This window comes from Capra hircus, chromosome 1, assembly GCF_001704415.2.
Source record: "Capra hircus breed San Clemente chromosome 1, ASM170441v1, whole genome shotgun sequence".
Classification (NCBI taxonomy): Eukaryota; Metazoa; Chordata; class Mammalia; order Artiodactyla; family Bovidae; genus Capra; species Capra hircus.
Genome location: NC_030808.1, coordinates 58,315,121 through 58,330,514, shown reverse-complemented (window position 1 = coordinate 58,330,514; position 15,394 = coordinate 58,315,121). Strand labels below are relative to the sequence as shown.

General features: G+C 40.0%; 1 protein-coding gene and 1 pseudogene across 4 annotated transcripts in view; both read right to left on the bottom strand.

The window, feature by feature from the left end:
* Window positions 1-15,394, bottom strand: part of GRAMD1C (GRAM domain containing 1C) — a 98,137-nt gene that overhangs the window by 56,076 nt on the left and 26,667 nt on the right. Inside the window, exon 4 of one of the 4 annotated variants that reach the window (XM_018039330.1) lies at window positions 2,845-2,940. The exons of the other annotated variants lie outside the window; for them this stretch is intronic. The gene's annotated coding sequence lies outside the window, so the exon portion shown is untranslated. The remainder of the gene's footprint in view (window positions 1-2,844; window positions 2,941-15,394) is intronic. 4 annotated transcript variants of the gene reach the window in all.
* LOC102186999 lies at window positions 9,649-11,065 on the bottom strand (annotated as a pseudogene).

The window sequence follows — 15,394 nt, the reverse complement described above, 5'->3', positions numbered from 1 at the left end:
TTATTCAAGCCAAACTGAAGATTATAACCCAGAGACAGTCAGAAATTTCTGAGGACTGTTCCACTAGTCAGCAGTTAGAGATGCAGTTAGACAAAGAATCATGCATCGTATTAACGGGTTAAATTATATAGTTCATCAGAAATGTTTGGTCAAGTGTGTATGTACAGAGCAAGTCTTTAGCTCACTGAGAACCCCTGTATGGGATGGAAAAAGAAATATTAATCTTAAAATTACAACCCTGGTGTCTGAAGAATAGGTGTATTCTCCTGGGTTGATTATAGCCTCCTGCCCCAGGAGATCTGGTTAATATGTAACACAGATGTATACTGCACACTGGGAGAGGCCTATCCCAAATGGGGACGTGCTGGGGTGTGTTACGTGTGTTTCAGTTCTAACTTAGTTTGATTGTTCTGCCATAGAGAAATTTATAATTTTTCCTCATCAGATATATTAATCATACAGTTAAGAATAAGTCTATTTTAGGGCTTCTCTGGTGGCTGAGTGGTAAAGAAGCTGCCTGTTAACGCAGGAGACACAGGTTTGACCCCTGATCTGGGGAGATCCCACATGCCACAGAGCAACTAAGCCCATGGGCCACAACTACCGAGTCTGCACTCAAGAACCTGGGAGCCAGGACTACTGGGCTCTCACGCCCTGCTTGATTCCAGGACTGAGATGGGGAGAGCCTGTAACATCTTGTGCTAAAAAGCATGGAAATGCTCAAATAATGCTGAAAACAGTCACAAGGATACTAGAGCCAGTTTGAGGGGCTCCCACTGACCACACTTGGGACAATTTGAATATTAAAATAAATAATGATAGCAGTGGATTATAACTTATTAACTAAAATAAGACATTATGAGGTCACACTGATATGAGTAAATAAATGAATGAATCTGATGAGGAATTGTATATTTACAAAGTACTTACTACAAAACATAATTACAAAGGAAAACAGACTAACTTTACAGTAGTCTTATTTACACCATCTTATTAAGTGATCAAAGTGAATATCAAGAATATTAACAGCAAGATATGTGTGTGTGTGTGTGTTCAGTTGCTCAATTGTGGCCCATGGACTATAGCCCACTAGGCTCCTCTGTCCATTGAATTTGCCAGGCAAGAATACTAGAGTGGGTTGCCTTTTCCCACTCCAGGGGATCTTCCCGGCCCAAGGATCCAACCCATGCCTCTTTTGTCTTCTGCACTGGCAGGCAGGTTCTTTACCACAAGCACCACTTAAGAAGCCCCACCATCTGCGAGGATGCAATGTAAAGGACAGAGAATAACTTCTGTGCTTCTGCTGCTGCTGCTGCTAAGTCACGTCAGTCGTGTCTGACTCTGTGTGATCCCACAGACAGCAGCCCACCAGGCTCCCCCGTCCCTGGCATTCTCCAGGCAAGAACACTGGAGTGGGTTGCCATTTCCTTCTTCAGTGCATGAAAGTGAAAAGTGAAAGTGAAGTCACTCAGTCGTGTCCGACTCTTCACAACCCCATGGACTGTAGCCTACCAGACTCCTCCATCCATGGGATTTTCCATGGGATTTTCCAGGCAAGAGTACTGGAGTGGGGTGCCATTGTCTTCTCTGAACTTCTGCGCTATTTCTGCCAAAATTGCAAAACTTAAACTTAATCATAAGAAAATACCAGAGAAACACAACTGAGGGATATCCTACAAAATAACTTACCCATTAATATCATCTTTAGAAGTGTCAAGGGCACAAAAGTCAAGCAACAACTAAGAGATTAGTTGAGAATACGGAAATTAAAGACCTTGACAACTAAATGTAATACGCATTTCTGAACTGGATCTATTTGCTATAAAGGATATTATTGGGATAATAGAGGAAACTGAAACAGGTTTGAGAACTCAGCAGTGACAATGATCAATACTAAATTCTTGAATTTGATGGTCATGCAGTGGTTCGGTAAGAGAATGTCTTTGATAGAAATACATGCTAGACTATCTGGGGTGATGTCTGGGATGATAAGGCTTCAGAGTGACAACTTATTCTCAAATAGGTTCCAGGGGAAAAGTTCTTTGTACTGTACCTGGAAGTGTTTTGTAATGATGAGACTGTTTAAAACAAAAAGTGCATGTGAAAGAAACTTCACAAGATCAAAAAGTATCATTATGATGGTTCAATCTATTTATCTCCCCTGTCCCCTGCTCTATTGCCTCTTTTCTCTTTCATTTCCTTCCCTGTTTTGTTCCTTCCTTCTCCTCCTTCCTCCCCTACCATGTTTTCCTTTTTCCTTCCTTCCTTCTTTTTCTTTCTCAGCATTTTGCTTCTAAAGTTACATACAGAGCTGTTAATTAATTTTCCAGGTGAGTAGAGAAAGATTCTTCATACCAAGAACTGATGGATATTGTAGGTGCACTATAAAAATGATGGCAGCTAAAGCAAATTGCCATTCTAAAAAAAGATTCTAATGATTATGTCCTTACTTATATGCTACCAAATCTCTGTTCACCAGAACTGTTCATTTTTATTAGTTGATACTGTGAAGGTATTAATTGACTAAACAACAATCATATAACTATTAGAGTATTTAAAAATAATAAGGATGTTTTGCTAAGGTTTATCCCACCTACCTCTTATAATTAAGAAATGAAAAATATGAGAGAAAGTTTTCTGTAAATAATAAACTACAAAAAATTTGAGCAGTTATTTAAAGTCAATCAAAAATCAGTATTTAATTATACAGTAATCTAGTATTAAATATAGTGTATCTCTATCAGATATTCCTAACTCCAAGAACTGCTTATATTCCCAACTCTGATGATCAGTATGAGGCAAATTTTCTCCACATTATGTAATAAGGCAAAGGTAGTTTTTCACCTTTTCACCCTCTGTAACAATCTGGATAGCATTTGGGATGAGTCGAGCAGCTTTCTCCTTGGTTATGAAGGTTATGTTCTTTAAAGCAATAGAAATCTAAACATACAAAAAAATAATGAAAAACTGTAAAACAAATTTCTCAGAAACATACACAACACAAAATATCAAGTATGACATCAACCTGGTTCAGAATATTCAGATTAAAAACCTGAAAGAGTTAATAAGGACATGTTTGCATTCTCAGAGGAAAACATGGTGAACAGACATTCTTTCCTCCAATAATTTCCCCCATCAGCTCCTATTATCTAATATTAGGATAAAGTGTTAAAAAGACATGCAATTGTTTATGTTCCATGTTAAAACACACAGAGACACAAACAAAACTCAGTCTGTCACATAAGACATGCTTTTGGCAGCCAAAAAGAGGTGGGTTCAAGCTTTTTTCAACCTGAAATCTCTTTCCCAACTATATTAAATATATACAAATGGAGCTCAATGTATTAAGAAAAATATATCACACACTTATACGACACATAAATAAATGTAGATGTATACAAGTATAGATAAATATATATCAACTTACTTTGAAATCTAAAGTATACTGTTTTTAGGAGTGCTGTATACACATTTCTGTCTATGCAATTATTTGTATCAGCAAATCTAATGAAAACATGTCTTACTGTTGTAGTTTCCCATTTGAAGATGTTGCTATAGAAACACAGACAGTTTTCTGAAAGGTAGAGTTGTCCCTGAAGCAAAACGTCCCTCTGAAGAGCACAAGCATTATGTACATACACAAGAAATAAGGAACGGCTTAGTAACCCTAACCTGTGCCAGCTTCACAAATCTCATACTACTTTACCACGGAAAGCCAGCACTTTGCTCATTAGTTCACTCATTCATTCATCCCTTCTTCCTATACTTTGAGCACCACACACCAGATATTTTTTGCTAGTCACTAGGGTTACCAGACATAAAACTTGCCCTTGTGGAATGCTGTCTAGTGGAGAAGGTATACAATAAACAAATAGAAAAATAAGCCTAATGACCAAAGTGTGGAGAAAGCTGAGAGCGTACAACAAGGAGCATACAGGTATGGGATATGGGGCAGAGAGAATATATATATATATAGAAACGTTCTCCAGAAAAAGTGACTTTTAAACTGAAATCTAAAGATCAATAAAGGGTCAGCTGGACCATGAGGGAACAGGATGTGCAAAGGCCCTGTGGTAGAAAGAAACAATACCTTTAAGCAACTTTACAAAGATAGATCTCTTGCTAAAGAAGCTGGAGAAGCTGGATCATGTAAGGTCTCACAGGCCATGGCAGACTGTGGACTTTATGAAAAGCCAAGTGGAAGGAACGTAATCAAATGTATGTTATTAAACACCAAATAATTCACACTGTGAGAATGGATTTAAATAAATCATTAGGAAATCCAGGGGGAAACATGGTGGCTCAGACCAAAAGATGGCAGTACTAGAGAAAGAAGTAGTTAGATTCAGAGATATTTAAGGGGTAGTACTGACTGGGGCTTCCCAGATGGCACGAGAGGTAAAGAACCCACTTGCCAGTGCAGGAGACACAAGAAACACGGGTTCAGTCCCTAGGTCAGGAGGATCTCCTGGAGGAGGGCATGATAACCCATTCCTGTATTCGTGCCTGGAGGATCCCACGGACAGAGGAGCCTAGCAGGCTACAGTCTATTGTTATCCAAGAGTCAGAGACGACTGAAGCGACTTTGCACACACACGTGGATAGGGAATTGGTAACTAATTAGATGTTGGATGAGGGTGAGGGAGGGATGACTCTATAAATTCTATACATTTTAAGTTTAGCTTCAAATTTGGTCCTTCCTAACTCAGCACTAAAATCTAGCAAAATCAAGAGGGCTCTGATAAATGCCTTACTCCCTACCAGTAAGTTAACACCACACCTCTAAGATCAAAACATGGCTCTGTGGCTAATGCAAATAGCATTGCTAAATTATTAATAAGATATAAAGAGCTGCTATGAGGAGATTTAGCTTAATTGATAAATTTTTAAATGATATTAAGTGACTAGTAATTTTAGGAAAAAGTTATTGAGATTATGAACCCTAAGATATTTAAATTTGCTTATGTTAAATTTCTAAGCAAATACTAAAAATTTAACAAAGGAACTCGAGTCTTTCACAGTGCTTCCTTCAGCAAAACAGAACTGAGACACCACCAAACCAAAAAGAAAAAATCCTAGTAAATAATTAAGCAGATTAAGTTACTCATTGACTAGTATGCATCTCTCAAACAGGGATGGGGCTAAAGGTCATCTTGAGGTATTCTGAAACTCTTATCTAAACCACTGAAACATTTTATTAATTCAGTTCTTCTCAAATATCAGATCAGAAATATGTGGTAGAACAAAGTCCTACTGTATAGCACAGGAAACTCAGCTCAATATAAAGTGGCAGTCTGTGGAAAGGGAGTTTGTGGGGAGAACAGATACATGTATAAGTACGGATGAGCCCCTTTGCTGTCCTCCTAAAACTATCACAATATTGTTAATTGGCTGTTGTTTAGTCGCTAAGTTGTATCCAACTCTTTTGCGACTCCATGGACTGCAGCCTGCCAGGCTCCTCTGTCCATGGGATTTCTTAGGCAAGAATACTGGAGGGATTGCCATGTCCTCCTCCAGAGGATCTTCCCGACCCAGGGATCGAGCCCATGTCTCCTGAACTGCAGCTGGATTCTCTCCAATATAAAACAAAAAGTTCAAAAAAATTTTTTAAATTAAAAATAAAGACATACCTGGTAGATTGATCACAATAGATTGCCAGGCCACTCCCCAAGTTTTCGATTAACTACGTCTGGGCTTGGGGAAGAGTCTGCACATCTAGCAAGGTCCCAGCTGATGTCAATGTTGCTAGTCATGGACCACAATTTGAGAACCGCTGCTCTATTTTACCAGAGAAGGCAATGGCACCCCACTCCAGTACTCTTGCCTGGAAAACCCCATGGACGGAGGAGCCTGGTAGGCTGCAGTCTATGGGGTCATGAAGAGTCGGACACGACTGAGCGATTTCCCTTTCACTTTTCACTTTCATGCATTGGAGAAGGAAATGGCAACCCACTCCGTGTTCTTGCCTGGAGAATCCCAGGGACGGGGGAGCCTGGTGGGCTGCCATCTATGGGGTCGCACAGAGTCGGACACGACTGAAGTGACTTAGCAGCAGCAGCAGCAGCAGCTCTATTTCACATTAACTCTATTCAAAGATATGCTAACATTTTAACTGAAGACTATTTGATATAGATTGACAGGTTTTTTTCAGTGGTTTTTAAAAACAATCTCTCTAAAACAGGTATGTTTTATTGTAATAAACTCCTACCTCACTAAAGTTGTTTTTTTACAAGACGGCTTCCTAGCAATAAGCCCCAGGCAAGACATGGACAAAAAATTTTTTTAAAGCAAAGGGATTTTACCTTTTTTCCTCCCAGTTTCCCTACTGACTACCAAACCTGTACCACAATACTAATCGGCACTTCAGAAGGCAATCTTCTACCTGACTTGAGTCATATTAACAGTCTGATTCATCTACAATTGAATTATGTTTGACAAAAATTGTTTTATGTACTCATAACTCTGTGTGTGTGTGTGCTCAGTTGTGTCCAACTCTGTGTGATTCCAAGGACTGTAGCCTGCCAGGCTCCTCTGTCCATGGGATTTTCCAGGTAATAGTACTACAGTGGGCTGCCATTTCCTCCTTGAGAGAACCTTCCTGACACAGGAATCAAACCTGCATCTCCTGCCTCTCCTGCATTGCAGATGGATTCTTTATCACTGAGCCATTAGGGAAGTTCCTTTTATAATTTTATCATTGGTTACTGGAAAATTTAAATAAAGTTTAGTAAATTAACCAAGCAGCACAACTCACTTTGATGCATGTATTAACATCAACTTACTAGTTTTTACATGATCAATTTCAGCCAAGTGAATGGCTCCAACGCCTAAAGATTTACTTTAATAACTAAAATATAACAAAGGATACAGTTGAAATATGTGAAAAGTGTTAACAGGAATACAGATGGAGTGAATCAGCACTATATACTCCAAGAGTAAGCTTGCACAAGAAGTCGCACACTCATTTTCAAACGAACAAGATGCACTATTTAATTTTACAGGAGAATTTAGGCATAGCTCTGTAAGGGAGATGATGAGTTAAGAGACTGTGTTTTTTACGCAATAATGGCAGGAAACACACATCCCGAAGTATTCTTTTCTAGCAGCAACTGATTTCAGACACGAGTAGCAGTAAGTGGCAGCTTGCAGCAAGCAGCAGCAAAAGGTAGCTGGAAGCAGGCTCCTAGTTTCCAAGACCAGGAGTCCTAACCACTGGGCCACAGGAGCCAGCAGTTAGGGCTAAGGTCTCTAGTCTTGCCTGCCTAGTCAAGAATGAATTCAGGCAAGGAGGCGGAGAAGAGTAAAGCAAAAAGTTTACTGAAAAAATTCAGGCAAGGAGGCGGAAAAGAGTAAAGTTTATTGAAAAGTACATGTGGAAAGGTGCGTGGGCTGGCTCAGAGAGAAAGTCCCGCCTTTTGGTTAAGTTTAAATCCTTTATAAAGGGGCAGTCTTCCAGGTCTTCCCTCAGGCCAATCACCTTGCTTTGTCCCACTTGGTTAACTTGTCTCAGGACCCTCCCTGGGGTGTACACGCACACCCTAGCCAAGATGGATCTTGAAGTGAATGAGCATGAGCATGACTCATGGCCTCGAATTAAGCTCTGACTTTTTACTCCAAGGAGCCTTTCTGCTCCCGTGTAGTGTCTTCCTAATCAGACAGGGTTTTGTCCTTTCTTTGTCCTTGCCATGATTATTCCCTTGAGTTAAGAGACAAAGACCGGCTATTTACTCTGTTTCTATTAGTTGTAAATTCCTCAGCTGAAGCCCACCTATCTCTTATCTCAAGAAATGAAAGCAGAAGGGCGGCTGATTATAAATTTCCAACCTGAAGCCCATCTATCTCCTACCTCACAATCATCTTTGGGAGTCCAAGAAAGTTGATATTGCTTAAGTAAGACTCATTTTTAGGATTGCTTTCTATCATAATTTTGTACATAAACTACAAAAGATAACCATTTGCATTTTTTTATACTTTACATTGCTGTTTTTTTTTTTGTTGTTGTTCCTTTGCTTTTTACCTGAGCAAACTGTAAGGGCAGATGCAAACTGAAAAAGAAAAAATTAATTTTCTCTGGTTGAAAAAAAAACGGAAAGAGATCCCCTCCTCTCTTTAGAGTGTTTTCCTTAGAAAGCTTGTAAATTCTTTCTCTGCACCTGTGAGATATGAATCTTTTTAAAAGCAAAAAAAGCCTCTTGCCAGTTTTATAACCCTGATGTTTCCTCCAGGACCTGGGAGCCACCTCTTTCAAACAACAGGGATGATAAGACCCCATCTCCTAGTTTCTTTGAGTGGGTCATTTCCATGGGTGCCTTGATTCAAGTTGCAAACTAACTCCTGTCTTTAAGAAGTGAGTTTATTTTTCCTTTGGATAAAGCCAATTAGCTAAAACAGCTGACCCAATTACCAGATGAATTTAGGATAAACTGATATGACATATGGTGCTGTCAAGTCCTCTAACTCGAGGGCTAGTTATTACTTATCTTTAGAATATGTGTAATGGCTGTATCTGCCTGCCTACATAAAAAAGAGGAGATTTCTTTCTGCCTTCACAATCTCTTTTGCAGATTGCTTGTGATGTCCATCACACTCTAATTTAATGCTTATTCAGTAATAAAACCAAGTGTTTTCTTTCTCTTTTACTTTTGTAGAGAGGTTTTCCGGGTGGGTAGGATATTTGTTTATAATTATATTTCTCCAGTGCAACATTTTCTAGGGTAAAAAATCTACCTTGTTCACTCATTTAATCAGAGACATTAAAAAATGTTTTGAGCAATGGCGTCACTATAAAAAGTATACATTCTCCCAAAAGAATACATTCAAAGCAACAGTCATATTTAGAAGTGTGAACAAACCTAGTCCATGGAACTTCTGGTCTAAGTTGACATGAGTGTCTAGGTCTGTTCCTTTTGCAATGCTGAGGGGTAGACAGAATGGGTACATTGGTCAACTAGAAGTTTTGATTAAATTTTAAGAGACAGAAAGTGGACACTAATGGATAAGCCACAGTGTGGAGAAATTCTCAGCTCAAAAAATACACAAGAGAAGGTTGAAGCTATGCCACTCCAGAGAGACTCCACACTGAGAATCACAAAGAGTGACAGCTAGAACACGGACCAATATCAGGTAACTGACTGGTGAGCTCTCTATGGTAGAGAGGTCAGCCACACTTACCCACATCTTCTGACACAGTGGAGTCTTGTATCTTTGCAGCCTCATCATCATTTGGTGTTGTCCACTGTTTTAGTGCTGAATTTTAGCAATTCTATTAGATATGTCATTTATTTAATTGTGCTTTTAATCTGTATTTTCCTATGATAGTGTGCAATTTTTCATATGCTTATTTGCCATCCACATATCTCCTTTGGTAAAGAATCTGCCCTTTTTTTTTTTTCTCATTAAGCTTTTTTTAATGGGTCTCAAATTCTGTGACAGATTTTTGGTCAAGTCGTTTTCATTAAAAAGTACTGATTTTACAAACAAATAACTTAAACTGCCACACACAAAACATATGGACCACAAAAACATTCTCCTTTCCTTCTGAAGGTTTTACAGTGCATTGTTGTCATTAACCAGTCTTTTACTACTAAACTGAAATGGCCAACTGAGATAAACAGTTCTGAGACCGTTCTTCCAACACTGATTAATACTGGGATGGCAGGTATTGGGGATAACATTCATTTAGCCTTCTGAGCTTTCTGGGCAGACTTGGTGACCTTGCCAGCTCCAGTTGCCTTCTTGTCCACTGCTCTGATGACACCCACAGCAACTGTCTGTCTCATGTCACGCACAGCAAAACGGCCCTGGGGGGGATAGTCAGAGAAGCTCTCGACACACACGGGCTAGCCAGGAACCATATCAACGATGGCAGCATCACCACATTTCAAGAATTTAGGGCCATCTTCCAGCTTTTTCCCAGAAAGACGATCAATCTTCTCCTTCAGCTCAGCAAACTTGCAAGCAACGTGAGCTGTGTGACAGTCCAGCACAGGTGCATATCCAGCACTGACTTGGCCTGGATGGTTCCAAATAATCACCTGAGCTGTGAAGCCAGCTCCTTCCATGGGTGGATCATTTTTGCTGTCACCAGCCACATTGCCATGACGGACATCTTTGACAGACACGTTCTTGACATTGAAGCCCACGTTGTCCCCAGGAAGGGCTTCACTCAGTGCTTCACGGTGCATTTCTACAGACTTCACTTCAGTTGTTACATTGACTGCAGCAACGGTGACCACCATGCCAGGTTTGAGCACACCAGTCTCCACCCGACCCACAGGGACAGTACTGATACCACCAATTTTATAGACATCCTGGAGGGGCAAACACAACGGTTTGTCAGTTGGGCGAGTTGGTGGCAGGATGCAATCCAGAGCTTCAAGCAGGGTGGTTCCACTGGCATTGCCGTCCTTACGGGTGACTTTCCATCCCTTGAACCATGGCGGGTTAGCACTTGGCTCCAGCATGTTAGCACTTGGCTCCAGCATGTTGTCACCATTCCAGCCAGAAATTGGCACAAACGCTACTGTGTTGGGGCTGTAGCCAATTTTCTTAATGTAGGTGCTGACTTCCTTAACAATTTCCTCGTATCTCTTCTGGCTGTAGGGTGGAATCCATTTTGTTAACTCCAACAATTAGTTGTTTCACACCCAGGGTGTAAGCCAGAAGGGCATGCTCATGGGTCTGCCCGTTCTTAGGAGATACCGGCTTCAAATTCACCAACACCAGCAGCAACAATCAGGACAGCACAGTCAGCCTGGGACGTGCCTGTTTTTGATGAAGTCTCTGTGTCCTGGGGCATCAATGATGGTAACATAGTACTTGCTGGTCTCAAATTTCCACAGGGAGATATCAATGGTGATACCACGCTCACATTCAGCTTTCAGTATGTCCAAGACCCAGCATACTTGAAGGAGCCCTTTTCCATCTCGGCAGCCTCCTTCTCGAACTTTTCAATTGTTCTTGTCGACCCTGCTACATTTGTAGATCAGATGGCCAGTCATGGTCGACTTCCCTGAGTCTAGTGCCCAGTGACAACAATGTTGATGTGGGTCTTTTCCTCTCCCATTTTTGCTTAGGTTTAATGGTGGTTTTCATGACACCTGTGTCCTGGCAGCAAACCCGTTGTGAAAAAGCTAATCTGCCCATTTTTTAATAGGGTTGTGTTCTTACTGTTAACTTTTAAGAATAGTTTCTATTGTGGATAGATGTGTTATGTTTGTTTTTTTAATCAGATATGAGATTTACAACTATTTTCTTCCTGTTTGTGTCTTATATTTTCACCCTCTAAAATGCATCTTTTGCATAGCAAAATATTTTGATTTTGATAAAGTACAACTTATTGATTCTTTCTTATATGAATCATGCTATTGGTGTTACATCTAAAGATTCATCATCAAATTCAAACAGAGATTTCCTCTAGGAGAAAAACCCAGATGTTTTCTTCTACAAATTCTACAGTTTTATATTTAGTTCTGTGATCCATTTTGAGGTAATTTCTGTAAATAGTGTGAGTTTTCCTTCAAGTTTCATTCATTTTTCTGCATATGGAAATCTAATTGTTCCAGTACCATTTGTTGAAGATTAACTTTTCTCCATTAAATTATTTCTGCATTTGCACCTTTGTCAAAAATGAGTTCACAATATTTGTTATGAATTTATATCTGAGCTATTTTCTGTTCCATTTATCTAAATGCCTATCCTTGGCAAATCTCAGACTGTCTTGATTACTACAGATTCACAGTAAGCCTTGAAATTGAGTAATGTATGTCTTCCAGCTTTGTTCTTCTTTTTCAGAATTATTTTGGCTATTCTAAATCCTTTGTTTTTTCCATACAAATTTTAAAATCAGTTTGTCTATTTCCTCACCTATGGAAAAGTATTCTGGGATTTTTTCATTTGAGAGAACTGAGACCTCAACAATATTGAGTCTTCCAATCTGTAAACATTTATTAATACTTCTTTTGTTAATGTGTTACATTTGTTAGCATATAGAGCCTACATGTTTGTTAGATTTATACCTACATATGAAGAATTGATGCTTTTGAACTGTGGTGTTGGAGAAGACTCTTGAGAGTCCCATGGACTGCAAGGAGATCCAACCAATCCATTCTGAAGGAGATCAGCCCTGGGATTTCTTTGGAAGGAATGATGCTGAAGCTGAAACTCCAGTACTTTGGCCACCTCATGCGAAGAGTTGACTCATTGGAAAAGACTCTGATGCTGGGAGGGATTGGGGGCAGGAGGAGAAGGGGACGACAGAGGATGAGATGGCTGGATGGCATCACTGACTCGATGGACGTGAGTCTGAGTGAACTCCAGGAGTTGGTGATGGACAGGGAGCCCTGGCGTGCTGCGAGTCATGAGGTCGCAAAGAGTCAGACACGACTGAGTGACTGAACTGAACTGAACTTCATTATTGGGAAGTTCTGATGTAAATGTTATTTTTAAAATTTTAATTCCAGTTGTTCTCTGCTAGTGTATATAAATGTTTCTTTTAGATTCAAATGATTTTCAATTCTGTTAATGTTGTTATTTATTCGCTAAGTCATGTCCAACTCTTTTCTGACCCTATGGACTGTAGCCTGCCAAGCTCCTCTGTCCATGGGATTTCCCAAGCAAGAACACTGGAGTGGTTCCCGTTTCCTTCTCCAGGGGATCTTCCCAACCCAGGGATAAAATCTGCATTTCTTTCATTTGCAGGCAGATTCTTTACCATTGAGACACCACTAAATTCACTCATTAAATCTAGAAATTTTTGTAGGTTATCTGAGATTTTCTAAATGAATAATCATATCTATTGGCAATAAAGTTAGTTTCTATTTCCTATTCTCCTAATGTATATGCCTTTTATTTCAAGTCTACTGCATTTATTGCACTTAAACTTCTAGTAAAATGTTGAGTCATACCTAAATGGTGCAGTGGTTTTCCCTACGTTCTTCAATTTAAGTCTGAATTTGGCAATACGGAGTTCATGATCTGAGCCACAGTCAGCTCCCGGTCTTGTTTTTGCTGACTATATAGAGCTTCTCCATCTTTGGCTGCAAAGAATATAATCAATCTGATTTCGGTGTCGACCATCTGGTGATGTCCATGTGTAGAATCTTCTCTTGTGTTGTTGGAAGAGGGTGTTTGCTATGACCAGTGCGTTCTCTTGGCAAAACTTTATTAGCCTTTGGCCTGCTTCATTCTGTATTTCCAGGCCAAATTTGCCAGTTACCCCAGGTGTTTCTTGACTTCCTACTTTTGCATTCCAGTCCCCTATAGTAAAAAGGACATCTTTTGCGGATGTTAGTTCTAAAAGGTCTTGTAGGTCTTCATAGAACTGTTCAACTTCAGCTTCTTCAGCATTATTGGTTGGGGCCTAGACTTGGATTACCGTGATATTGAATGGTTTGCCTTGGAAACAAACAGAGATCATTCTGTCGTTTTTGAGACTGCATCCAAATACTACATTTCAGACTCTTTTGTTGACCATGATGGCTACTCCATTTCTTCTAAGGGATTCCTGCCCACAGCAGGAGATATAATGGTCATCTGAGTTAAATTCACCCATTCCAGTCCATTTTAGTTCACTGATTCCTAGAATGTCAATGTTCACTCTTGCCATCTCCTGTTTGACCACTTCCAATTTGCCTTGATTCATGGACCTGACATTCCAGGTTCCTATGCAATATTGCTCTTTACAGCATCGGACCTTGCTTCCATCACTAGTCACATCCACAACCGGGTATTATTTTTGCTTTGGCTCATCCCTTCATTCTTTCTGGAGTTATTTCTCCACTGATCTCCAGTAGCATACTGGGCACCTACCAACCTGGGGAGTTCCTCTTTCAGTATCCTATCCTTTTGCCTTTTCATACTGTTCATGGGGTTCTCAAGGCAAGAATACTGAAGTGGTTTGCCATTCCCTTCTCCAGTGGGACCACATTCTGTCAGACCTCTCCACCAAGACCCACCTGTCCTGTGTGGCCCCACATGGCATGGCTTAGTTTCATTGAGTTAGACAAGGCTGTGGTCCATGTGATCAGATTGGCTAGTTTACTGTGATTATGGTTTCAGTGTGTCTGCCCTCTGACACCCTCTCACAACACCTACCATCTTACTTGGGTACACCACCCTTATGGCAGAGAGTGAAGAGGAACTAAAAAGCCTCTTGATGAAAGTAAAAGAGGAGAGTGAAAAAGTTGGCTTAAAGCTCAACATTCAGAAAAAGAAGATCATGGCATCTGGTCCCATCACTTCATGGGAAATAGAAGGGGAAACAGTGGAAACAGTGTCAGACTTTATTTTTTTGGGCTCCAAAATCACTGCAGATGGTGAATGCAGCCATGAAATTAAAAGACGCTTACTTCTTGGAAGAAAAGTTATGGCCAACCTAGATAGCATATTCAAAAGCAGAGACATTACTTTGCCAACTAAGGTCCATCTAGTCAAGGCTGTGGTTTTTCCTGTGGTCATGTATGGATGTGAGAGTTGGACTGTGAAGAAGGCTGAGCATCAAAGAATTGATTCTTTTGAACTGTGGTGTTGGAGAAGACTCTTGAGAGTCCCTTGGACTGCATGGTGGTTCAACTAGTCCATCCTAAAGGAGATCAGTCCTGGGTGTTCATTGGAAGGACTGATGCTAAAGCTGAAACTCCAGTACTTTGGCCACCTCATGTGAAGAGTTGACTCATTGGAAAGACCCTAATGCTGGGAGGGTTTAGGGGCAGGAGGAAAAGGGGATGACGGCAGATGAGATGGCTGGATGGCATCACAGACTCGATGGACATGAGTTTGAGTGAACTCTGGGAGTTGGTGATGGACAGGGAGGCCTGGCGTGCTGTGATTCATGGGGTCGCAAAGAGTCGGACACGACTGAGTGACTGAACAGAACTGAACTGAAAATGTTGAATAAGAATAGTGACAGAAGACATTTTTTACCTAGTTTCTAATTTTAGGTGGAAGGCATTCAGTCTCTCATCATTAAGTACAATGTTAGTTGGAGGTTTTTCATAGTTTCTTCTCAGGAAGTAGAATAAGTTCTATTTCTAACTTGCTGAGAGATTTATTATGAAAGAATGTCGAATTCTGTCAAATGCTTTTTCTGCATCTATTGAGATGATTATATGGTTTTTCATATTTGGTCTAAGATGATAAAATATATTGATTGATTTTTCTTTTTTTTAACATGCTGAACCAGCCACGCATTCCTGGAATGAAGCTCACTTGGTCATAATCCATAATCTGTCTTATAAATGGCTGAATCTCATATGCTAATATTTTGTTTCAACTCTTTATTTCTATGTTCATGACAGATATTAGTCTTTTCCTAGAATGTTTCTGTCTGGTTTTGGTAGTTTGGTAATACTAATCTCATAAAATGAGTTGGGAAGTGATCCTTCTTATTTTCTGG